Below are 24,929 nucleotides of genomic sequence, written 5' to 3'. Positions count from 1 at the left end.
GGTCTACCTTGCGTTGATCTTCCTCCGTAGGCCGCGGCTCCGCAGTCGATCGTCGGGGTTGAGGACCTTGCGTCGCGCTCCTGTGACGTCAGCGTCGCTCCCTCTCCCTTCCAGGACCTTACGCAGCGTCGGTGCGTGGGGCGGAGCTTCAGATCTCGCGCGCTTTCGGCGTCCACGCCCCTCTTCTTCCCGCGCGGCGTCCCGAAGATGGCGCCCGATGGCGGGAAAACGACTGCGGATGGCGGGAAGACGACGGGAAACGACCCAGGATGGCGTCCGATGGCGGGAAACGGTCCAAGATGGCGTCTGATGGCGGGAATCGGCTCCGGATGGCGGGAAACGACTCCGGACGGCGGGAAACTTCTGGAAATGGCGGGAGACTTCTTTTCCAGGTACATGTACAATTTTCTTCAGGAACGCAATACCCGTTTGTGGCGGGTTGGTCTCGATCCTGCCGACTACGCCAAAGTTAACTCGCCCCCTGGGCCTGTGCTGGGGAACCCGGAACCGGGCATGTTGTAGGATGCTGGGGGTTGTAGTCTCCGTGTGGCGGTGACCCGGTCCGTGGCTCAGGGTGGTCAAACCAGTGGCAGTCTATTGGTATTGTAATTGTCCGACTACGCCACCCGTGGATTGCGGTCAGTGCGGACCGCCGCTGCAAGGCCGACCGCTGGGGCTGATGGTATATGCAGCTTAGGTAGTGTAACTCCCCACGGGAAGAGTGCAGCCCCAGGGCAGTTAGTGTGGAAGATGGGAGTGATGGTGTGAGCATCCCAGTACTAATGGTGCTGGTGCGGCGATGAAACACAGAGACGTGTGATTGCAGTTTCCAATGCTTTACTCACAGTCCTTTACTGGTCCTAGTCACCTCGGTACCGGCGGTTACTGCCCAAGCCGTGCTGCGTCCACCAGGCAAGGGGCTCGACCAACTCCCAGGCAATTCCAGAGTGTGGCACAGGGCTCCCTTCCTTTCCTTTCTCTGGCCGTCCCCACCAGTGACCCAGCTTCCTCGGGCCTTCTGTTGGCGAAACCTATCTTCGGTTTCCCTGGCGCTATGCGGTATGCTTTCCTGGTGGATGTAGTGAGGGGTCGCACCAAGATGTGGTCACAACCTCCGGTCTTTGGCTGAGGAATCTGTTGCCTCCACCAATTTGGGTTCTGGTACCCTGCTCTGCCAACCCGTCACCCGCAGTCTCCTGGGTCCTTAGGGTTCCCTCTGTCCTCGTGTCTCTGGGCCTTTCTTAATGTGCTGTTCCTTGTTTCCTTTCTGTTTCAGTTCCTTGCTGTTTCTGTTCCTCTCCTCTCTCTCTCTGGCTCCGGCCTCTGTGCTAGGCCTGCCCAGGGAGCAGAGCCCATGCAGCAGCTCTGCTCCCTGCCTTCTCCTCTTCACAGAACTGAGCCCATACTGATGAACACTGTTCTAAGATGGTGCCCACCTTTTATACCTCCCTCTGACCATGAGCCCAGGTGACTAGCAACTAGTGTTGAGCCACCCCCGTAGTGTTCGAGTTCGGTTCGGTTCGTCGAACACCCGTGTGTTCGCCGAACTGTTCGTCGAACACCTTCGAACACCGTTAAAACCAATGGCAGGCAAACAAAAACACATAGAAACACATAGAAAACACCTTCAAAGGTGTCCAAAAGCTGACAAACTGCTCAGAAGACACAACTAACACATGGAAAAGTGACAAGTACATATAGTCATGCGAAAAGAAAAGAGGTGGAGGAGTTAAAGGAGGGGGAGACACAGATATTGGCATGTCATGCCCTTCTAAAATCCAAAAAGTGAGAAGCCGAGACGGCCAGTCCGCTCCTGCCCGTGCCACCTCCGTGTCGCCGGGTTTGTGCCAGAGCCGCGGTGAACCCTGACGGCCAGCCCCCCTCTCCCAATACTGGTGCCTGTCCGCTGGTGGGTCGAGAGAGCCCCCCTGTGGTGGAGGCAGCTCTAAGCTTTTTAATTTAAATTGTCCCTCTAATTTGAATGAATACACTTTAAATCCATTTACAAGGATCTATTGGAGGGCAAGTCTCATGCCAGCAGCCGCGTAATTCCAGCTCCAGTAGCGTCCACTAAAGCTGCTGCAGTTAAAAAGCTTTTATAAGGATCGAGCTCGGCTGTCCACCGCAAGGCATCCTAGTGCCAGTCCCAGCCCCTATGCCTTGGGGTGCCTCCTGATGCTCTTCACTAAGTATCCCGTGGTCCCGAAGCATTTCCTTTGAAAAAATTAAGTGTCCAAACTACAGGTGGTGTAGCTTGCTTAACAGCCGGGATAATCCGCTGACTAGCAGACACTGCTACTAGGCACAAAGTATTTCCTGGGCTAGATGCAGTTAAAAATTTGTAAGTAGATACTCTCGTTGGATGCTGAGAAAGCATTCCATAGAGTCTCCTGGCACGCCATATATGATTCTCTTAAAAAGCTTGGGGTAGGGGTCTAGGGGACCCTTTTATAGCCAAAATCACGGCCCTGTATCACAATACGTCACCTAGGCTGAAGATAAATGGAACTGTAGCACCGAGGGCTCGGTTGCTACAGACGTATTGCACCTCACCCAGAGGTGTGATATCTCACTCTCAGATAAGGATGGAGTGTGGATCAGGACCCGACACCTGCATGCATTACACCACATTGCCGTGGGGCAGGGCGACCAATATGCCCCTGAGATGGGCACGACAGGAACGAGGAATGAAGGGATCCCAGGGGTGCGGACGGGCGAGTCGCCACCGCACGCCCGAATCCACCTGCGTGGAGGGGTCAGGCCAAAGGGGGAGACCGGTCCCCGAACTAGTGGAGGCAGGAAACGACCCTCAGCTAGAAACCGGAGGCTCTGACATTTTATGTGGCGCAGCCCCTTGCTCCACTCGCTAGGAAGGCACCACATAGGGTCAGGGAAACTGGCGCCAAGTTTACCAAGAGGAGGCCCGAGGCAGCCGGACAGAAGTGTTGGTAAGAAAGGCCAGACAAAGGACACACAAAGGGGGTCCTGTGAAGCGCTCCAAAGTTATCTGGGAGTTGTCTGAGCCCCTCACCTGGTGAGCACAGTACGACGTGGGCAGCCGTTACCTGCAGACGTGGTCTGGATAATAAGAACTGTGAGTAAAGGCCCTAAACTGCATCACTGACTCCGTGTCGTTACTGCTGCTGCCCTGCACCATCACCCCCATCCTCCGCATACACTGCCCTGAGGCTATACTCCTCCCGTGGGGAGTTATGCTACGCTCTGCTGCACCCACAACACCAGCCTTAGCGGTCTGCCCTGTAGCGGCGGTTCACTCTGACCGCAATCCACGGGTGGCGTAGTCGGACATTTAAACATCAAAACCACATAAATGGTTCCGCCACTGGTTTGACCGCCCTGAGCCACGGAACCGGATCGCCGCCACGAAGACTACAACCACCAGCATCTACCAAAAAGGGTCCGGCTCCGGGTGTCCCAAGGCCCAGGGGGTGCGTCAGAACATTTTCATCACCTTTCACAATCACCAATGGGACAAGGCAGGGATGTCCTCTGTCCCCTCTCTTATACATCCTAGTGACGGAGCACCTGCTCTCATCAATTCGCCATAACCCCAATATTAGGTGGATTGAGGTGGGAGGCACCGAGTACAAGTGCTCTCTATTTGTTGATGATGTCCTAGTATATATTCCATACAGACCACGGTTGGCAAGTTAGAACTGTAAGATTCACTACGTGAACCACTGGTGTTTTGTGGAAAAGCACATGTACACTGTGTTCCAAATTATTATGCAAAAAAGTGTTTAGGAGTGATAAGGGAAGAATTTGTTTGTTTGTCAGTTAAACTCATTGATGGTGATGTGTGTCAGGGCTCTTTATATCACTGTAAGCAATTGCAGACACCTGTGCTAATTAGTTTGGCAGGTGTGTCCAATGAAAGGCAAGACTACTTAAGAAGGCTCTCTCACATTATTAAGCAGCCTACATTTTCTGCCAAAATGGGAAAGAAAAAGGATGTGTCGGCTGCTGAGAAGCAACAAATTGTGGAGTGTTTAGGTCAAGGCATGACTACAATAAACATTGTGCGATGATCAGGATGAAGTGTCTTGGCAATCAAGAAGTATGTAGCTGATTCACAGTACACACGTGTGCGTGCTGATAAGGGCAAATTGAGGACTCTTTCCTACAGGCAATTACGTCAGGTTGAAACAGCAGCGGCAAAAAAGCCTTGTCATAGCAGCAGACAAGTTTTTGAAGCTGCTTGTGCCTCCAACGTCCCCCGAACAACAAGATGCAGGGTCCTTCAGAGGTTTGCAGCTGTGCATATGCCATCCTGTCGACCTCCTCTATCCACTTCACACAAGCAGAAACGGCTCCAGTGGGCCAAACATTACATGAAGACTGATTTCAAAACTGTTTTGTTCACGGATGAGTGCCGTGCAGCGCTCGATGGTCCAGATGAATGGAGTGGAGGATGGCTGGTTGATGGACACCCCACGCAAACACGGCTACAGCGCCAACAAGGAGGAGGTGGAGTAATGTTTTGGGCTGGAATCATGGGGAGAGAGATTGTCGGCCCCTTTAGGATCCCTGAAGGCGCTAAAGATGAACTCCATAATGTATGTGGATTTTCTCAAACAGCACTTCCTGCCATGGTTCAAGAAGAAGAACCGTGTATTTCACAGCAAGATCATTTTTCTGCATGATAATGCACCATCTCATGCTGCACATAAAACATCTGCATCTCTGGCTGATATGGGCATAAAAGGGGACAAACTTATGGTGTGACCCCCATGCTCCCCTGACCTCTACCCCATTCAGAACCTTTGGAGCATCATTAAAAGGAGTGTCTATGATGGCGGGAGGCAGTTCACATCTAAGCAACAGCTCTGGGAGGGTATTCTGTCCTCATGCAAAACAATTGAAGCAGAAACCATCCAAAACCTGACAAATTCAATGGACGAGAGAGTTCAGAAGCTCCTTTCGAACAAGGGGTCCTATGTGAAAATGTAACATCACCTAGAATAAAGTTTTGAGTTGAAAACTGTTTGATTTCAGTTTCTAACAACCTGCTAATGCTTATAATTTAAAAAATGACCATTTTTTTGGTCTTTATTAAAATGAAAAGGTTGATCGAAAAGTTTGGGGGATCTAAGAGTGTGGCAACCCAGTAGTCATGATTACTTCGAATTCTGACAATATGAGGGTCATGCTGCAGGTAGTGCAGCAAGAAGGCACTTATGTGTCTTGCGCATCTCGGAGCCCCAAAATTATTTTCCGGGCTAGATGCAGCTAAAAATTATTTTTAATTTTAAATCTGGTGAAGCTTATTATAGATGGCCTAATAGGATCAGTGCTGCACACTGCTACAAAGCCCAAATTATTTTCCAGTCAAGATACAGATAAACATGATTAGTAATTTGAAAGCTTAAAACGGTTGGTAGGGTGATTTTAACCAATCATCAAGCTTTTACTCTCCCCAGGATGACACAGGGGTAGAAAAGTCGTTTCGGATCCATGATTTGTTCATCTTTATGAACGTGAGTCTGTCTACATTATCAGTGGAGAGCCGCGTGCGCTTATCTGTCAGCACACCACCAGCAGCGCTGAACACACGTTCAGACAGAACGCTGGCTGCGGGGCATGACAAGATCTCCAAGGCGTAAGTGGCTAGCTCCGGCCATTTATCCAGATTGGAAGCCCAAAAAGAGCAAGGGTCCAGTGACACAGTCGTGGCTTCAATGTTTACTTGGAGATACTCCTGTACCATCGTCTCTAGGCGTTGACTATGTGTCAGACTTCTTGTCTCCTGTGGCCTTGCAAAGGATGGGCTAAAAAAGTGGTGAAATGATTCCGCAAAATTGATGTTACCAGCAGATACTGTGCTTCTGTTACGGTTTGAGTGCTGAACACTTGACGGTCCCACGGTTGGCAAGTTGGAACTGTGAGATTCACTACGTGCACCACTGGTATTTTGTGGAAAAGCACATGTAAGATTCTGCAACAGTCTCTGCTGATACTCCTGCATGCGTGCATCCCTTTCTATGGCAGGAATAATTTCTGCAAATTTACTTTTGTACCGGGGATCTAACAGTGTGGCAACCCAGTAGTCAGGATTATTTCTAATTCTCACAATTCGAGGGTCATGTTGCAGGTAGTGCAGCAAGAAGGCACTCATGTGTGTTGCGCATCCAGGAGCACCAAGTCCCTGTTGTGTTGGTGGCGAGGTAGCAATCATGCTTCCTTCCTCTGTCCTCTCCCCCCAACCTCGCACAACAGAAATGTGATCAAGGTCTCCCTCATCTGATGAGTCTTCCATCAGTTCGTCCTCCACTTCTTCCTGGGCTCCTGCACCTTCCTCACTAGTTTGGCTGCTACCATGCGCCCTGGTAAAATCATCTCCCAAACCCTCACATGCCTGCCGCCTTGGTGCTGCCGACCGTCTGGACCTTGCAGATGTTAGCCCTTCCGCATACAACTCCTCCTCCTCTACTTCCTCCACCTCCTCTTGTGCCACCACCTGACTCCGAATTCTGTTTAACATGTGCTCCAGCATGTAAATCACCGGAATAGTCATGCTGATAATGGCATCGTCAGCACTAAACATCTTCGTCGCCATTTCAAAACTGTGCAGAAGGGTGCATAGGTCCCTGATCTGAGACCACTCCTCCAGCGTGATTTGCCCCACCTCTGAATCTCGTTGGCCCAGGCTATACGTCAGAACGTATTGCACCAGGGCTTGTCGGTGCTGCCACAGTCGCTGCAACATGTGCAGAGTTGAATTCCACCGGGTAGGCACATCGCATTTTAGCCGGTGAAGTGGCAGGCCCAACGACTTCTGTAGAGATGTAAGTCGCTGAGCTGCGGGATGCGAACGGCGGAAGTGAGCACACAGCGACCGTGCCCTCTGCAGAAGGCCATCTAGTCTGGGATAGTGGGCTAAAAATTGCTGGACAACCAGGTTCAACACGTGAGCCATACAAGGCACGTGTGTGACATTGCCCCGACGAAGGGCCGCACCCAGGTTTGCAGCATTGTCGCACACGGCCTTCCCTGGTTTCAGGTCCAGTGGAGACAACCATTCATGAAATTGGTTCTCCAGAGCTGACCACAACTCCTCAGCTGTGTGACTCACATTTCCCAGACATTTCAATGTAAAAACCGCCTGATGACGTTGAGCCCTACTGCCAGCATAGTAAGGAGGTGTGCAGGATCCCTTCTGCGCAGTTAGAAAGCTTGTGGCATGACCAGACAGCCTTTGGGTGCAGGTGGAAGACCGAGAGGAGGTTGAGGAGGCAGAAGCAGTGGAGGAAAAATGACATAAAGAGGATTGACGCACAACTCGTGGGGACGGCAAGACTTGGACAGCAGCCCCTTGTCCTGCTGTCACCATAGTTACCCAGTGCCCAGTCAGCGACATGTAACGCCCCTGTCCATGCCTACTCGTCCAAGTGTCTGTGGTGAAATGCACCCTGTCACACACAGAGTTTCTCAAAGAAGCGGTGATGTTGTGTGCGACATGCTGGTGGAGCGCAGGCACACCTTTCTTTGAGAAGTAGTGCCGACTGGGCATCTGGTACTGGGGCACTGCGACGGACATAAGGTCTCGAAAATCCTCTGTGTCCACCAGGCGGAAAGGCAGCATTTCTGTAGCCAAGAGCTTGCAGATGGTGAAATTCAACCTCTTAGCTTTCTCATGGCTAGGAGGAAATGGTCTTTTACTTGTCCACATCTGAGGGACCGAGGGCTGGCTATTGTGCTTAGACGGGGTTGATAAGGGTGTCCCCGGCAAACTGCCGGTCTGTGAGGAAGATGCAGGCGGACATGTTAGGTTGCCTTGATCCAAAGGTGGTGCTATCGATGTCGGACAGCGCTCAAGACCAGCTGGTGTTACCACCTCCAAAGAAAATGATGACCTGCCAATCACGCTGGCTGTTGCGGGTAAAGAGGTGGCAGGTCTGCGCCCCAAAACAGGTGTGACTGCTGTCCCCCCAGTCACAGAGGATGAAGAGGCCGCGGATGCACAAGATATGGCAGACGGTGGTTGGCCCGGCCGGCTAGACCGCATTGTAGCACACTGAGCTTCCCACTGCAACTTATGCTTCATGTCCATGTGCCGGTTCATGCATGAAGTACTCAAACTATGTATTTTTTGGCCTCTACTTAGCTTTTGCTGACAAATGTTACAGATAACACGAGTTGGGTCATCTTTATCGATCTGAAAAAATGCCCAGGCTATGCAAGGCTTAGCACCCATGCGACCTGAAGAGCCACCACGACTTGTGGTGAGAGGCAGAGTTGTGTTTGAGGATGCAGTTGTTGACGTGCTTCCAGTACTACGTCTCTGTCCAGGAAGGCGCAACCTGACCTCGTCGTCACTAGCATCTTCCTCCACCTCCTCTGCTGACCTCATCTCTTGGCTGACTGTGGGTTGACAGTAAGTGGGATCTCCGACCTCATCATCATCACCCTGTGCGTTATCACACCCGTCGTCCTCAGAGCCAACCTGTTCCTGCCCTGACAAAAAACTAAAGTTGTCGCTCCAATCAGGTATTTGAGTCTTATCATCGTCTTCCTCATTGTCTCCACCAACAGGAGTTACAGTTTGGGAATGAGGGTCTACATTATGGTCAGAACCTTCTGCGTCTGGTCCTGGATCCGACTCATAAAGATTCTGGGCATCAGTGCAGATCATTTCCTCGTCTGGATTCACAGAAGCGCTGGAGTCGACCTCTGATTCCCAGGCTATAGTATGAGTAAACAGCTCTGCAGACTCAACCATCTGTTCTACCTCATACTCAGACGGGCAGCTGGAGATTTGGGAGCTGTGAGGAAGCAAGTGCGATTTGGGTGACACCTTTGAGGACTGGAGTATTTGTGATGTTGAAGTTGATGTGGAGGAGAGCCCACTTAAAGGAGCACTTGATATCCGTTGAAGCACCTGCTGTTTTTGTGCCTCATCTGGAATTTGTAGCGATTGGCGTGGCCGTAAGAAAGGGATCTTATCACATTGTCCGCTAAAAGAAGTAGACATTTTAGTTTGGCTGGAAGATGGTCTTTCTTCTGCACCTACCCCACGGACACAACCTTTTTTCCCCTTCCCAACACGCCTATTCCCCTTTCCACCAGCAGCAGGCCTTTTTCCACTCATTTTGGTGGTTAACTAATTAACAACTCTGGAGTTGTTTGCACAAAAAAACAATGGATGGTAACCGAGCAGAGCTGAGTGGCCAAACTGTGGTATTAGGCCAAAACTATTGGCTGGGTTAGATGCAGAAAAAAATTATTTTTAATTTGCAACCTGATGGAGGTCAGTATAGATGGACTAATAGACCAAGTCCCACACACTGCTAGAAGCCCAAATATTTTTTCAGAGCTAGATGCAGAAAAAAATTATTTTTAATTTGCAACCTGATGGAGGTCAGTATAGATGGACTAATAGACCAAGTCCCACACACTGCTAGAAGCCCAAATATTTTTTCAGAGCAAGATGCAGAAAAAAATTATTTTTAATTTGCAACCTGATGGAGGTCAGTATAGATGGACTAATAGACCAAGTCCCACACACTGCTAGAAGCCCAAATATTTTTTCAGAGCTAGATGCAGAAAAAAATTATTTTTCATTTGCAACCTGATGGAGGTCAGTATAGATGGACTAATAGACCAAGTCCCACACACTGCTAGAAGCCCAAATATTTTTTCAGAGCTAGATGCAGAAAAAAATTATATTCAGTTTGCAACCTGATGAAGGTCAGTATAGATGGACTAATAGAATGATGCTATGCCCAAAAGATTTTGCTTCACTAGGTGCAGTAAAAAAATTGGTATTCTATACACAGGTGGTATATCTTGCAACACAGATAGGCTACTCCACTGACTAACACACTCTGCAATAGGCCAAAAAGGATTAGCTTTGCTAGATTCAGCCAAATGCTGTGAAAAAAACTTGCACAGCACTGGCACAGACCTGCCTGGCAAAAACTGATAGGAACTGATGTAACCTAGTCCTGAAAAGGACTCCAATTACAATTAGTCTTTACTCCCACAATCTATCTATTTAAGAGCACAGACCTGCCTGATAAAAGTCGTAGGAAATGCTGTAACCTAGTCCTTAAAAGGACTGCAATCACAACTATTCCCTACTCCCAAGCTATCTGTATATTTGTGCGAAAATTGGCTTGAAATTAACAAGGTATAGCGCACACAGCAACAGCGGTGCCGTCTAACACGCAGCTGCAGCAGTGAGAAAATGGTGGCGACGGGGAAAATGGCTTGGTCTTATAGGGCAAGGACATGTGACATACACTGCCACTCACACATGCCCTTGCTTGTGTGAAAAAAAGCACTTCGCTCCGTGTGTGCGCTGCTGATAGGCTGACAGATTGCACCTCCCCACTGCAAATGCGGGAAAGAGAAAAAAAAATGGAGATCTTCATTGTTCCTGCAGAGATCCATCCCCTGTCCCTCCCCCCACCCCGCTGTACACTCAAACTGCGTATTAACATTAATTTTCATCATTACTGAGAAAAAATCCAGTTATGATTTTGGTGCACGAACAGTTATCGAACATAACCTCGAACAGCCGAATTTTTCTCAAATTGTTCGTGTTCGCCGACCGGCTCGAACACCGCCCAAAACAGCTCGAATTTGAGATTGGCGAACAGTTCGAGTAGAACAACGCTCATCTCTACTAGCAACCAATGGGCTCCTACCTATGCCCAGACACCCACCCCTATCTGCTCCTACACCACTGGGTGTACTTTCCCCTCCCCACTCCAGCCAGGGACATAGTCGGTCGTGCCTGCACTTCTGTCTAGTGGGAGCACCGTTGAGCTGTCCCTCGGAAATGGGGTGTGTGTGGTGCATGCAGCTTACTGAGTCCTGGTCCACACTCCATCCTTACCCGGGAGTGGAATATCACACCTCTGGTTTGAGGTGCAATACCCCTGTAGCAGCCGAGCCCTCGGGGTGCTACACCTACCTGGTGGAATTCAACTCTGCACATGTTGCAGCGACTGTGGCAGCACCGACAAGCCCTGGTGCAATACGTTCTGACGTATAGCCTGGGCCAACGAGATCCAGAGGTGGGGCAAATCACGCTGGAGGCGTGATCTCAGATCAGGGACCTATGCACCCTTCTGCACAGTTTTGAAATGGCGACGAAGATGTTTAGTGCTGACGATGCCATTATCAGCATGACTATTCTGGTGATTTCCATGCTGGAGCACATGTTAAACAGATTTCGGAGTCAGGTGGTGGCACAAGAGGAGGTGGAGGAAGTAGAGGAAGAGGAGTTGTATGCGGAAGGGCTAACATCTGCAAGGTCCAGACGGTCGGCAGCACCAAGGCGGCAGGCATGTGAGGGTGGGGGAGATGGTTTTACCAGGGCGCATGGTAGCAGCCAAACTAGTGAGGAAGGTGCAGGAGCCCAGGAAGAAGTGGAGGACGAACTGATGGAAGACTCATCAGATGAGGGAGACCTTGATCAAATTTCTGTTGTGCGAGGTTGGGGGGAGAGGACAGAGGAAGGAAGCATGATTGTTACCTCGCCATCAACACAACAGGGACTTGGTGCTCCTGGATGCGCAAGACACATGAGTGCCTTCTTGCTGCACTACCTGCAACATGACCCTCGAATTGTGAGAATTAGAAATAATCCTGACTACTGGGTTGCCACACTGTTAGATCCCCGGTACAAAAGTAAATTTGCAGAAATTATTCCTGCCATAGAAAGAGATGCACGCATGCAGGAGTATCAGCAGAGACTGTTGCAGAATCTTACATGTGCTTTTCCCCAAAACACTAGTGGTGCACGTAGTGAATCTCACAGTTCCAACTTGCCAACCGTGGGACCGTCGAGTGTTCAGCACTCAAAACGTAACAGAAACACAGTATCTGCTGGTAACATCAATTTTGCGGAATCATTTCACCACCTTTTTAGCCCATCCTTTGCAAGGCCACAGGAGACAAGAAGTCTGGCACATAGTCAATGCCTAGAGACAATGGTACAGGAGTATCTCCAAGTAAACATTGAAGCCGTGACTGTGTCACTGGACCCTTGCTCTTTTTGGGCTTCCAATCTGAATAAATGTCCGGACCTCGCCACTTACGCCTTGGAGATCTTGTCATGCCCCGCAGCCAGCGTTCTGTCTGAACGTGTGTTCAGAGCTGCTGGTGGTGTGCTGACAGATATGCGCACACGGTTCTCCACTGAGAATGTAGACAGACTCACGTTCATAAAGATGAACAAATCATGGATCCGAAACGACTTTTCTACCCCTGTGTCATCCTGGGGAGAGTTAAATCTTGATGATTTGTTAAAATCACCTCACCAACCGTTTTAAGCTTTCAAATTACTAATCATGTTTATCTGTATCTTGGCTGGAAAATAATTTGGGCCTTGTAGCAGTGTGCAGTACTGATTCTATTAGGCCATCTATACTAAGCTCCACCAGATTTAAAATTACTAATGTTTATCTGTATCTTGGCTGGAAAATAATTTGGGCCTTGTAGCAGTTTGCAGTACTGATTCTATTAGGCCATCTATACTAAGCTCCACCAGCTTTCAAATTAATAATAATTTTTAGCTGCATCTAGCCCGGAAAATAATTTTGGGGCTCCTAGATGCGCAAGACATATGAGTGCCTTCTTGCTGCACTACCTACAACATGACCCTCAGATTGTCAGAATTCGAAATAATCCTGACTACTGGGTTGCCACACTCTTAGATCCCCCACACTCTTCGATCAACCTTTTAATTTTAATAAAGAACAAAAAAATGGTCATTTTTGAAATTATAAGCATTAGCAGGTTATTAGAAACTGAAATCAAACAGTTTTCAACTCAAAACTTTATTCTAGGTGATGTTACATTTGCACATAGGACCCCTTGTTCGAAAGGAGCTTCTGAACTCTCTCGTCCATTGAATTTGTCAGGTTTTGGATGGTTTCTGCTTCAATTGTTTTGCATGAGGACAGAATACCCTCCCAGAGCTGTTGCTTAGATGTGAACTGCCTCCCGCCATCATAGACACTCCTTTTTGATGATGCTCCAGAGGTTCTCAATGGGGTTGAGGTCAGGGGAGCATGGGGGTCACACCATAAGTTTGTCCCCTTTTATGCCCATATCAGCCAGAGATGCAGATGTGTTATGTGCAGCATGAGACGGTGCATTATCATGCATGAAAATGATCTTGCTGCGGAATACACGGTTCTTCTTCTTGAACCATGGCAGGAAGTGCTGTTTGAGAAACTCCACATACATTATGGAGTTCATCTTTACCCCTTCAGGGATCCTAAAGGGGCCGACAATCTCTCTCCCCATGATTCCAGCCCAAAACATTACTCCACCTCCTCCTTGTTGGAGCCGTAGCCGTGTTTGCATGGTGTGTCCATCAACCAGCCATCCTCCACTCCATCCATCTGGACCATCGAGCGTTGCATGGCACTCATCGGTGAACAAAACAGTTTTGAAGTCAGTCTTCATGTATTGTTTGGCCCACTGGAGCCGTTTCTGCTTGTGTACAGTGGATAGAGGAGGTCGACAGGATGGCTTACGCACAGCTGCAAACCTCTGAAGGACCCTGCATCTTGTTGTTCGGGGGACGTTGGAGGCACCAGCAGCTTCAAAAACTTGTCTGCTGCTTTGACAAGGCTTTTTTGCCGCTGCTCTTTTAACCTGATGTAATTGCCTGTAGGAAAGTGTCCTCAATTTTCCCTTATCAGCACGCACACGTGTGTACTGTGAATCAGCTACATACTTCTTGATTGTGCGATGATCAGGATGAAGTGTCTTGGCAATGTTGATTGTAGTCATGCCTTGACCTAAACACTCCACAATTTGTTGCTTCTCAGCAGCCGACACATCCTTTTTCTTTCCCATTTTTGGCAGAAAATGAAGGCTGCTTAATAATGTGGGACAGCCTTCTTAAGTAGTCTTGTCTTTTATTGGACACACCTGCCAAACTAATTAGCACAGGTGTCTGCAATTGCTTACAGTGATATAAAGAGCCCTGACACACATCACCATCAATGAGTTTAACTGACAAACAAACAAATTCTTCCCTTATCACTCCTAAACACTTTTTGCATAATAATTTGGAACACAGTGTACATGTGCTTTTCCACAAAACACCAGTGGTTCACGTAGTGAATCTTACAGTTCTAACTTGCCAACCGTGGTCTGTATGGAGTTGTTCAATAAAGGGCCCAAAATTAAGATAACATAGACGGGAGAGGTCTCTATGAATAGGAATTCCTAAGTATTTGATACCCTGTGAGGGCCAGGCAAAGGGAAAGTTGGACTGGATGGAATCCTGTATGGATTTGGGGAGGGAGACATCGAGGGCCTCAGACTTCGCTGCATTGATTTTAAAATTTGACCATGTAACAAAGTGATCTAGTTCTGCCATAACAGCAGGGATGGATATATGTGATTGAGAGATATATACTAGGACATCATCAGCAAATGCAGAGCACTTGTACTCGGTGCCTCCCACCTCAATCCACCTAATATTGGGGTTATGGCGAATTGATGAGAGCAGGTGCTCCGTCACTAGGATGTATAAGAGAGGGGACAGAGGACATCCCTGCCTTGTCCCATTGGTGATTATGAAAGGTGATGAAAATGTTCCACTTATCTTCAGCCTAGGTGACGTATTGCGATACCGGGCCGTGATTTTGCCTATAAAAGGGTCCCCTAGACCCCTACCCCAAGCTTTTTAAGAGAATAATATATGGCGTGCCAGGAGACTCTATGGAATGCTTTCTCAGCATCCAACGAAAGTATCTAATTACAAATGTTTAACTGCATCTAGCCCAGGATATACTTTGTGCCTAGTAGCAGTGTCTGCTAGTCAGCGGATTATCCCAGCTGTTAAGCAAGCTACACCACCTGTAGTTTGGACACTTAATTTTTTCAAAGGAAATGCTTCGGACCCCCGGGACACTCGGTGAAGAGCAACCCAAGGCACAGGGGCTGGGACTGGCGGTAGGACGCCTTGTGGTGGACCGCCAAGCTCGATCCTTATAAAAGCTTTTTAACTGCAGCAGCTTTAGTGGACGCTACTGGAGCTGGAATTACCGCGGCCGCTGGCATGAGACTTGCCCTCCAATAGATCCTTGTAAAAGGATTTAAAGTGTACTCATTCAAATTAGAAAGACAATTTAAATTAAAAATATTAGACCTGCCTCCTCCGCAGTGGGGCTCGCTCGACCCACCAGTGGGCAGGCACCAGTATTGGGAGAGGGGGGGGCTGGCCGTCGGGGTCCACCGCGGCTCTGGCACAAACCCAGCGACACGGAGGTCGCACGGGCAGGAACGGACTGGCCGTGTCGGCTTCGCACTTTTTTGGTTTTAGAAGGGCATGACATGCCTTTATCTGTGTCTCCCCCTCCTTTTACTCCTCCACCTCTTTTCTTTTCGCATGACTATATGTACTTGTCACTTTTCCATGTGTTAGTTGAGTCTTCTGAGCAGTTTGTCAGCTTTTGGACACCTTTGAAGGTGTTTTCTATGTGTTTCTATGTGTTTTAGTTTGCCTGCCATTGGTTTTAACGGTGTTCGACGAACAGTTCGGCGAACCGAACTCTAACACTACGGGGGTGGCTCAACACTAGATGACACCCCTGTGAGTGAGTCAGCCTTTAGGGTGATCCTTACTGAGCACCGCTGCAGGTGAAATGCACCCATGAGGATGACACCCCTGTGAGTGAGTCAGCCTCTGGGGTGATCCTTACTGAGCACCGCTGCAGGTGACATGCACCCATGGGGATGACACCCCTGTGAGTGAGTCAGCCTTTAGGGTGATCCTTACTGAGCACCGCTGCAGGTGACATTCACCCATGGGAATGCCACCCCTGTGGGTGAGTCAGCCTCTGGGGTGATCCTTACTGAGCACTGCTGCAGGTGACATGTGTGACGCCTCGTGACGCCTCTACTCGTAAAGCCCGTGTTTTACCCTGGGTGTTGGGGGACTCGGTGTGCAGGAGAGGTGGGATGCAGCCGTGGCCCGGGCCCAACCCGTGCTCAGGGCCATGACATTAGAAAGAGATGGTATGGGCTTGTCTGGGTTGAGTGGCTGATTAACGACTACGCCACCTGTGGTGCCTGGTGAAGGGTCACCAGCGCCGCTGCAGTCCGCTGAGGCATGGTGATATGGCGGCCAAAGTTATTACTACTCCTCACAGGCGGAGCAAGGCCTCAGGGCTGAGGGACAGGATGGAGGGGGGTAGTAGTAGAGGGAGACAGGCTCCACGTCTCACGGTGTGGTGCAGAATAAACAGTCCGGAGGCTATAGGGGTGAACTTCCAAGGCTTTACTCACTTTAGAGATGGCAGATGGAAGGCGACTCCCTGCTCCCCGCGGAGTCCTGCGGTCACCAGGGACGGGGGTCCGACAACCTCCGAGTAAGTCCAGCGTTCAGTTGGGACCCTACACCAGAGTATTCCTGAACTACAGACCGAATCCTTTCCCGTCCGTGTGTGTGTGCGAAATAGGCCAGATCTCCCTCTGAGCTCCTCTCAGATAAAGGGCACAGGTGGCTGCGCCATTCCTTCTGATACCCGACGGGATCCTCAGGGCCTACCCGGGCTTCCCTGACAAGGACGTAGAGTAGCAAGATCAGGTGTCGGGGGCCGGTACCCCTCTTTGCAGCCGGAATCCCTCTGACTAGATGAGCATAGAGAGGACAGGTGGCGTACTCCGCTCCGTCTGCATCCTCCCTGGGATCCATTTGCTATGGAGCCACACTCTCAACTTCCGGGCCTTCTTGGTCCTGGTCCTTGGCCGGGTTGAGACATTCCTTGTCTACAACCTACCTCTCGTCCCAAGGCCAGGGTACGAGGGCTATGTCCCTTGCCGGTGCAGGCCCACACAGGATCTGCGCTCCCGGAGGGAGGTCACATAAACACACAGTATATGACAGCACAGAGAACAGCCGAAGAACACCAACTCTCTCATCAAGGACCAGCGACAGACCAAGACCAAAGATGGCTAAACATTAAATACTAAATTTGAAGTGTAACTAAATTGTGAGTCCTCCACCCTCACCCACTAACTGGTTCCTACCACTTTGTGTTCCTCAGTCTCCCTGTAACCAGGGGAGCAGCACCTAGTGCATACTAGCCCCCTCTGGTAGAGAAATGTGGTGTTGGATGCAAAGGTTGGGTCACGACTATAACACTGTTCTTACCTCAGAGGAGGAACACCACACTCCATTAAAGAAGTGCAGCATCCCTTTGGCGGTCGAACCCTCAGGGGCGCCACACATGCACCCGTGGAGATGACACCACTGTGAGTGAGTCAGCCTCTGGGGTGATCCTTACTGAGCACCGCTGCAGGTTAGATGCACCCATGGGGATGGCACCCCTGTGGGTGAGTCAGCCTCTGGGGTGACCCTTACTGAGCAGTGCTGCAGGTGACATGCACCCATGGGGATGACACCCCTGTGAGTGAGGAAGCCTCTGGGGTGATCCTTGCTGAGCACTGCCACTGCAGGTGACATGCAACCATGGGGATGACACCTCTGTGAGTGAGACAGCCTCTGGTGTGATCCTTACTGATCACCGCTGCAGGTAACATGCACCCATGGGGATGACACCCCTGTGGGTGAGACAGCCTTTGGAGTGATACTCACTGAGCACCGCTGCAGGTGACATGCACCCGTGGGGATGACACCTCTGTGGGTGAGTCAGCCTCTGGGGTGATACTTACTGAGCACCGCTGCAGGTGACATGCACCCGTGGGGATGACACCTCTGTGAGTGAGTCAGTTTCTGGGGTAATCCTTACTGAGCACCACTACAGGTGACATGCACCCATGGGGATGACACCCCTGTGAGTGAGTCAGCCTTTGGGGTGATCCTTACTGAGCACCGCTACAGGTGACATGCACCCATGGGGATGACACCTCTGTGGGTGAGTCAGCCTCTGGGGTGATCCTTACTGAGCGCTGCTACAGGTGACATGCACCCATGGGGATGACACCCTGTGAGTAAGTCAGCCTTTGAGGTGATTCTCACTGAGCACCGCTGCAGGTGACATGAACCCATGGGGATGACACCCCTGTAAGTGAGTCAACCTCTGGGGTGATCTTTATTGAGCACCGCTTCAGGTGAAATGCACCCATGGGGATGACACCCCTGTAAGTGAGTCAACCTCTGGGGTGATCCTTTCTGAGCACCGCTGCAGGTGACATGCACCCATGGGAATGACACCTCTGTGGGTGAGTCAGCCTCTGGGGTGATCCTTACTGAGCACGGCCGATGCAGGTCACATGCACGCATGGGGATGACAAACCTGTGGGTGAGTCAACCTCTGGGGTGATCTTTACTGAGCACCGCTTCAGGTGAAATGCACCCATGGGGATGACACCCCTGTAAGTGAGTCAGCCTCTGGGGTGATCCTTACTGAGCACCGCTGCAGGTGACATGCACCCATGGGGGTGACACCCCTGTGGGTGAGTCAGCCTCTGGGGTGATCCTTACTGAACACCGCTGCAGGTGACATTCACCCATGGGGATGACACCACTATGAGTGAGACAGCCTCTGGGGTGATCCTTACTGAACACCGCTGCAGGTGACATGCACCCATGGGGATGACACCACTATGAGTGAGACAGCCTCTGGGGTGATCCTTTCTGAGCACCGCAGCAGGTGACATGTGCCCATGGGGATGACACCCCTGTGAGTGAGTCAGTCTCTGATGTGATCCTTACTGAGCACCGCTGAAGGTGACATGCACCCATGGGAATGACACCCCTGTGAGTGAGTCAGCCTCTGGGGTGATCCTTACTGAGTACCGCTGCAGGTGACATGCACCCATGGGGGTGACACCTCTGTGAGTGAGTCAGCCTCTGGGGTGATCCTTACTGAGTACCGCTGCAGGTGACATGCACCCATGGGGATGACACCCCTGTGAGTGAGTCATCCTCTGGGGTGATCCTTACTGAGCACCGCTGAAGGTAACATGCACCCACGGGGATGACACCCTTGTGAGTGAGTCAGCCTCTGGGGTGATCCTCACTGAGCACTGCTGCAGGTGACATGCACCCGTTGGAATGACACCCCTGTGAGTGAGTCAGCCTCTGGGGTGATCCTTACTGAGCACTGCTGCAGATGACATGCACTCATGGGGATGACACCCCTGTGGCTAAGACAGCCTCTAGGGTGATCCTTTCTGAGCACCGCAGCAGGTGACATGTGCCCATGGGGATGACACCCCTGTGAGTGAGTCAGCCTCTGATGTGATCCTTACTGAGCACCGCTGAAGGTGACATGCACCCATGGGAATGACACCCCTGTGAGTGAGTCAGCCTCTGGGGTGATCCTTACTGAGCACTGCCGCTGCAGGTGACATGCACCCATGGGGGTGACACCTCTGTGAGTGAGTCAGCCTCTGGGGTGATCCTTACTGAGCACTGCCGCTGCAGGTGACATGCACCCATGGGGGTGACACCTCTGTGAGTGAGTCAGCCTCTGGGGTGATCCTTACTGAGCACAGCTGCAGGTGACATGCACCCGTGGGGATGACACCTCTGTGAGTGAGTTAGCCTCTGGGGTGATCCTTACTGAGCACCGCTGCAGGTGACATGCACCCATGGGGATGACACCCTTGTGGGTGAGTCAGCCTCTGATGTGATCCTTAATGAGCACCGCTGCAGGTTACATGCTCCCATGGGAATGACACCCCTGTGCGTGAAACAGCTGCTGGGGTGATCCTTACTGAGCACCGCTGCAGGTGACCTGCAACAATGGGGATGACACCCCTGTGAGTGAGACCGCCTCTGGGGTGATCCTTACTGAGCACAGCTGCAGGTGACATGCACCCGTGGGAATGACACCCCTGTGAGTGAGTCACCCTCTGGGGTGATCCTTACTGAGCACCGCTGCAGGTAACATGCACCCGTGGGAATGACACCCCTGTGAGTGAGTCAGCCTCTGGGGTGATCCTTAATGAGCACCGCTGCAGGTGACATGTGCCCATGGGGATGACACCCCTGTGGGTGAGTCAGCCTCTGATGTGATCCTTACTGAGCACCGCTGCAGGTGACATGATCCCATGGGAATGACACCCCTGTGCGTGAGACAGCCTCTGGGGTGATCCTTACTGAGCACCGCTGCAGGTGACATGCAACAATGGGGATGACACCCCTGTGAGTGAGACAGCCTCTAGGGTGATCCTTACAGAGCACTGCTGCAGGTGACATGCACCCGTGGGGATGACACCTCTGTGGGTGAGACAGAATCTGGGGTGTTCCTTACTGAGCACCGCTACAGGTGACATATGCCCATGGGGATGACACCCCTGTGAGGGAGCCAGCCTCTGATGTGATCCTTACTGAGTACCGCTGCAGGTGACATGCACCCATGGGAATGACACCCCTGTGGGTGAGACTGCCTCTGTGGTGATCCTTACTGAGCACTGCTGCAGGTGACATGTGCCCATGGGGATGATACCCCTGTGAGTGAGACAGCCTCTGGGGTGATCCTTACTGAGCAACGCTGCTGGTTACATGTGCCCATGGGGATGACACCCCTATGAGTGAGACAGCCTCTGGGGTGATCCTTACTGAGCACTGCTGCAGATGACATGCACTTGTGGGGATGACACCCCTGTGGGTAAGACAGCCTCTAGGGTCATCCTTACTGAGCACCGCTGAAGGTGACATGAACCCATGGGAATGACACCCCTGTGGGTGAGACAGCCTCTGTGGTGATCCTTACTGAGCACCGCTGAAGGTGACATGTGCCCATGGGGATGACACCCCTGTGAGTGAGACAGCCTCTGGGGTGATCCTTACTGAGCACCGCTGCAGGTTACATGCACCCATGGGGATGACACCTCTGTGAGTGAGGAAGCCTCTGGGGTGATCCAAATTGAGCACTGCCACTGCAGGTGACATGCACCCATGGGGATGACACCCCTGTGAGTGAGACAGCCTCTGGTGTTTTCCTTACTGAGCACCGCTGCAGGTGACATGCACCCATGGGGAGGACACCCCTGTGGGTGAGACAGCTTTTGGAGTGATACGAAGCACCGCTGAAGGTGACATGCACCCTTGGGGATGACACCCCTGTGAGTGAGTCAGCCTCTGGGGTGATCCTTACTGAGCACCGCTGCAGGAGACATGCATTCATGGGGATGACACCCCTGTGGGTGAGTCAGCTTCTGGGGTGATCCTTACTGAGCACTGCTACAGGTGACATGCACACATGGGGATGACACCCCTGTGAGTGAGTCATCCTCTGGGGTGATACATACTGATCACCACTGCCGCAGGTGACATGCACCCATGGGGATGACACCTCTGTGGGTGAGTCAGCCTCTGGGATGATCCTTACCGAACATCGCTGCAGGTGACATGCACCCGTGAGGATGACACTACTGTGGGTGAGCCAGCCTCTGAGGTGATCCTTACTGAGCACTGCCGCTACTGGTGACATGCACCCATGGGGATGACACCACTGTGAGTGAGTCGGCCTCTGGGGTGATCTTTACTTAGGTCTGCTACAGGTGACATGCACCCATGGGGATGACACCCCTGTGATTGAGTCAGCCTTTGGGGTGATCCTCACTGAGCACCGCTGCAGGTGACATGTGACGCGCCCCCTGGGCCGAGTGTACACGTGTGTGGGTTACCTGGAGCCGGGTCTCTGGGGATTGTAGTCTCTGTGGTGGCGACCCGGTCCCGTGGCCAAACCAGGGTGGTCAAACCAGTGGCGGTCGTGTATGAGTTTTAGGTTAATTGTCCGACTACGCCACCCGTGGATTGCGGTCAGGGTGTACCGCCGCTGCGAGGCAGTCCACTGAGGCTGGTGTGGTGTGCGCAGCAAAGGATGGAATAACTCCCTACGGGAAGAGTATAGCCTCAGGGCAGTGAATGTGGATGATGGGAGTGATGGTGCACAGGCGCAGCAGGAACGACTCAGTCTTTGCAGTGCAGTTAAGGGTCTTTACTGGTGATAATAAGGCAGACTCTCCCGGGAGTACTGGCTAGCATAAGAGGCCTGGTCAGTCTGTGAGCAAGCAGGAGCTCCCCTGGCCAGGTGGAGTTGTAGGCCTCCCCGTCTGTCTGCACTCTTCCTGGCTACCTTGCTGTAAGCGAGTGGAAGTAGCCCACGTCCCTGAGTGTACCGTGTGGTGCTCACCCGTATGGCTGGTGACTTGGGGCCTTCTGATAGCCTCCGCTCCTCGATGGCGGTGCTGGTCCCTTCCTTGTGACTGAGCCTCCGGGCTTCTATGGCCAGAGGACCTGGAATCCCCTGCCGGCTGGTTTCTGCTGTTGGACTTAGAGATCCTTACAGCCTCAGACTCCGGTGTCCGGTTCTTAGATTCTTCTGCCAGGCCGAGCTCTGCTTAGCTCCAGCCCCTGGCACTCAGCTCCTACTCCTACAGAGCTCCTAGCTGTTGCTTTCCCTGTGTCTTTCTCTCCTAACCCCACCCCAGATCCAGTTTATATAGGGCAGGTTCCTCCCCTATCTGGCCTGGGACAGGAGGTTTTGGATGTTTAAGGGCTCCTGACCAGGAAACCTCCCACTTGCTCTCAGACGTGATATTTCTATCACTGTGGTAACCAGACCCCTGGGGTGCCACATTCCCCCCTAGTGAAATTTAGTACTCCGGGACTAAACACATTTTTAAAACATACACGAATACAAGGGTATAAACAATAATACAACAACATATGTACAAGAAGTTTTAGTCTTTAGAGGTCACGGCGTGTCCGTGACCGGGTGTCCATGTCACCCAACAAGGTGAAGTCTTGGAACAAAGTAGGGGACCTGTCCAAAGCAAACCCCAAACGTTGGCCCTGGGCATGGCTGCAAGGCTGAGGCTAGCTACTTTGGGCCACAAGGAGGCCACGTCAGACAGGTTTTTCTCTTCCGCGGCCATAACCTGTCAGTCCAAATAAACCTGAAGGGTAACTAGAGAAACATAATCATTGAACAGGCAACAAAAACATAAACCATTTTCAGCATTTGCAATTTACAGGTAAATTCACATTACATTTTTGACTCTCCAGCAAGCGGGCATCTGTCCTCTAGTGCTCCTTGTGGACCTACGTAACCCACTATCTGGTTCTGCACTACAGGGTGTAGAAGGTGTTGCGGGTAGGCCTGGCAGCTTTCTGCATACTCTTTGGCTTACTAGGGGCACGGCAGGCTCACTACTAGCAGAGGGTTGATTCTCCTGGGCTGCTGGTATGGATTCTTCTGCCTCCTGGGCCGGCTGCTCTTCTGACACTCCCTGTTCTACTGTAGGCCCTTGAGGGGCTGGCTGGAGAAAGGTGAGGACGGGTGCCACGACTGCGTTGTTGATTTGAGACCAGGACCGGGGAAAGTCTCCGAGTACGGTACTGATCATTTCTTCCTTTTCCTCTGCGGGTTGAGGGTTCTCTCGATCTTCGTCAGGGCTTTGCAGCTGCTCGGGACCCTTTTTCAGGTGGTCTCTGGAGACAATGGCTGTGGTCTCTCCTCCATCCTTACTGATTACGCAGACTTTTGGATTATCATGACTTGAAGGCAGTACTGTGTACGGGTCCTTCTCCCATTGGTCGTCCAACTTGTGGAGCCGCCTCTTTCTCTTCAAGACCTGCTCTCCAGGTACCAGGGAAACAGCGGGAGCATGCTGGTTATAAGCCTTCTCTTGCCTTTCTCTTGCTTGAGACAGACTTCGCTCGACGCTCTCCTGTACTTTCCGGTACTGCTGCTGCCGTTCTGTATCCCAGTCTGCCTCTGGCGAGGTGTCCTCAGGTGTCAGGACTCCCATATCCAGGTCAATAAGCAGCTTACCAGGTCTTGCTCTCATTAGGTAAGCCGGGGTACAGTTGGTGGAACCTACGGGGATGTGATTATACAAGTCCACCAGATCAGGCAGTTTTTCAGGCCACAGACTGCTTTCTTCCAGGGGCAACGTTTTTAGCAAGTCTATCACCACCTGGTTCATTTTCTCACATAGTCCGTTGGTGTGAGGGTGATAGGGCATTGTTCTTATCTTCCTGCAGCCATGCAGGTTGCAGAACTCCTGGAAGACCTCCGCTTCGAAGGCTGGTCCTTGGTCCATCAGCACTTGCTCCGGATACCCGTGTGGACGGCAGAAGTGCAGCTGGAAGGCTCTGGCTGATGTTTGAGCCGTTAAGTCTTTGACAGGGACCATCACCAGGAACCGGGAGTAGTGATCTACGATGGTGAGGGCGTAGACGTATCCAGATTTGCTTGGAGCCAGTTCCACATGGTCCAGGGCTACCAGTTCCAGTGGCTGCCTGGTGATGATGGACTGCAGGGGAGTCTTCTGGCTAGCACGATCCTTTCTTCTTAGGTTGCACGGGCCACAGTCTCTGCACCATCTCTCGATGGCTCCTCTCATGCCTACCCAGTAGAACCGTCCACGCAACAGGAACTCCAGCTTCTTCCATCCGAAGTGCCCTGCTCCGTCGTGGCATGCCTCCAGAACCATAGCCACGTCTCGTCTTGGACCACTACCTGCCAGGTCAGCTCATGTGTTCAAGAGTTGACCATTCTCCGGCACAGCTTCTCCTTGTAGAGAAACAGCTTACTTTTCTCCTTCCACAGTTGCTTGGTCTCCTCCGGAGCGTCTGAGTCAAGACGGGCATCAGCCTGTGTCAGCATTTCCTTTACCAGACGGACTGCTGGATCACTGTCTTGTGTTTCCGCCCAGCTGTAGTGGGGTAAGGGATTGAACGTAGCAGAGCGCCTGTCCCTCACACGGTGGGAATACAGGGTAATCCCATGACGGTGGAACGCAGGGAGTTCGACTTCTTCCAATTCTTCTGGATCTTCCCCTACGTCTGGTAAGTTTGGCATTCTGGACAGGGCATCCGCGTTGGCATTTGAGCGTCCCGCCCGGTATTTGATGGTGAATTCATAGTTGGACAGGCGGGCCATCCATCTCTGCTCCAGGGCACCAAGTTTTGCAGTGTCCAGGTGTGTCAACGGGTTGTGTTATCCGTG

The sequence above is a fragment of the Phyllobates terribilis genome, unplaced genomic scaffold, assembly GCF_046119375.1.
Source record: "Phyllobates terribilis strain yellow unplaced genomic scaffold, ASM4611937v1 Scaffold_4__5_contigs__length_816908805, whole genome shotgun sequence".
NCBI lineage: Eukaryota > Metazoa > Chordata > Amphibia > Anura > Dendrobatidae > Phyllobates > Phyllobates terribilis.
The sequence above is the reverse complement of the archived record's forward strand: the minus strand, read 5'-3'. Positions refer to the sequence as shown.